This window comes from Chaetura pelagica, unplaced genomic scaffold (assembly GCF_000747805.2).
Source record: "Chaetura pelagica isolate M959 unplaced genomic scaffold, ChaPel_1.0 scaffold124, whole genome shotgun sequence".
Classification (NCBI taxonomy): domain Eukaryota; kingdom Metazoa; phylum Chordata; class Aves; order Apodiformes; family Apodidae; genus Chaetura; species Chaetura pelagica.
Window position 1 is genome coordinate 537030 of NW_009952891.1, and position 2306 is coordinate 539335.

The following is a 2306-nucleotide window of genomic DNA, read 5'->3' on the forward strand; positions in this document are numbered from 1 at the left end:
AGTGGGGGGGGAGCCACGTGTGTGTGTGTGTGGGGGTGTCACTCGTGGGGGAAAATCTGAGCCCAGAGGAAAATGTGAGCTCGGGGTGAGTCGCAGCTGCCTCCATCCCCGGGTGGCAGTGCCCGGGAGGGTTCCCAGGGCAGGGCCTGCTCCTTTAGTTGCTCCTCAGACCATCGTTCTCCCCTTGTCCCTGTGCTGGGGCTCAAACACGGGGGTGCTGAGCACTGGGAGCTGCCCGTGGGGCTGTGCTGGCTGCAGGCAAGGCCAGGCTGGGCTGTGCTGCAGGCACAAGGGGGGCAGCTCCTTCTTGAGCAGGAATTTGGGTAAATCAGTGAGGAGAACCTTCTCTGCAGTGTCCCTGCTTGGCCAGTCTGCCCGGCTGGGGCTCCCAGTTAGAAAGCCATGTGGTGGCTGGGTGGGCTGTGCTGGGCAGGGACCCTGCTCTGGGGGGGGATGTAAAGGCCAGGAGGTGATTCCGTGCCAGCTCCAGGTGGGAGAGGGGCCTGATGGCCTCACGTTTCCTCTGAAGAGCTTTCTGGCTGAGCTGAGAGGAGGAGGAGGAGCAGAGCCAGGTGAGCAGGGACATCTGGCCCAGCACGATCCTGCTCCCAGGCAAGTCGGAACAACAGGCTCATTAGAGGGAAATGCAGAGTTCATTAGGCTGGAAGGGGCCTGGGGTGGTGCTGGAGTGGCATGGGAGCTGGGAAGAGCCTCCTCTGCTCTGGAAGCTGTTCTGGTGGGGAAATAAAACTGATCTTCCCAGGCAGCACGACAGGACCCAGTGTGGTTGCAGCTTGGGTTGACTTTAAGGAGCACCCGGGGAACTCTGTAGGTGTGAGGAGTGTTAAAATAGGGGTGAACCAGATTTCGTGGCTGCAGGTCAGTTGGGAGAGGGTTTTCCTGGTGGCTGGAAGAAATGCCTGAGCCCCTCTGCAGCAGGGCCAGTGTGTGGTGGGGGAAACCCAGCCCTGCTGATCTCATTTCTTGTCACCGTGTCCCTTCAGAGCGCAGGTCCCAGCTGCTGCTGAGGTGCTGTGTGGGCTTTTCCTTAGCAAAGGAGAGTGAGCACCTTCCTGGAGCTCCAGGCCTGCAGCTGCTAGCCAGGCCACCTGTGTCCCTGGCAGTGCCAGGTGGGTTGTCACCATAGAGCTGGTGACACTTCCAGCTGCTCCCCCTCACCCAGAGCTTTGCCCTTGGTGCTCGGTTGATGTACGAGTGGGAAAGTGGAGGCAGGGCAGGTTTGGCAGAGAAAAAGGGAGGCTGGAGCCTTACCTAGGGGTTGTGGTCACACAAAATTTCCCCAGCAGAACTTCTTCTCTTTATCACGTGCTGGTTTAATGGAAGTGAAAGTGATCTTCAAGTGATGAAAGGAGACACAGGTCTGGAGTTCTCTGGCTGATCTCTGCAAGGGGCTGGGGTTGAGTGCTTGAGGGTGGGACGTGGGGAGGGGCTGGGTAAACACACCAGTGGTTGTAGAGGGGATGTTACAGGGCTGTGCTGCAGGTCTCCTCTGGTTTTGGGGCTGGCTGAGCCCTGCTCTGGAGCTGCTTGAGCCTTTGTTCTCTCACCAGGACTTTCTAGTGCCGTGAGTACATCTGAGCACCACCCCTCTCCCACCTCCTTGAGCTTTATGCCTCCTTTCTCAGGCTGAAAAGTGTGTGAAGCAGTTTAGGTAGAGCAGAAAATGTCCCTCATTGGGCATTTTTTTGAAAAATGAGACTTCTCCTTCACTACCCATTGAAGGTGTGCTCCATGTTTGTGCTAAAATGCCTTGACTCTGGGAGGGGTACAATGTTCCTGCTCCAGAGGGTGCCTGGAAAGAGGGACTGTGGGCAGGGGGTCACCAAGATGTGGAGCTGCTGGGCAGCTCATCCTTCCTAACCCTTGTGTGTTTTGTTTGACATCTCTAGATGATGTTGGTCTTGTTTTCTTTTAACTTGAAGGACCAGGGTGCAGAAGGCAGCCAGTTTGTGTGGGGATGCCCAGGAGCTGCTGCTGGAACAGAGCAAGGTCTTTAGTTCACTCTCCTGGTGGATTTGTGTTGGACATTTACAGGACAATTGCTCAAGGCTTTTTTCCTCGCCTCCTTTCTCAGCAGGGAACACCACCTGGGCACTAGGATGTACTGTCTGCTTGTTCTTCCACCACCTCGTCCACAGTCTTATTGATCGGTGCAAAGTGAAATCAATGGCAGTTTAAATTTTATGTCAGGCTGTGAGTCACAGTGACTGGAAAACATGCATGAAACCTTTGGTATCGGAGGGGGTTGATCCTGCTGACGGCTGGACCACTTGGTGCAGGTCAGC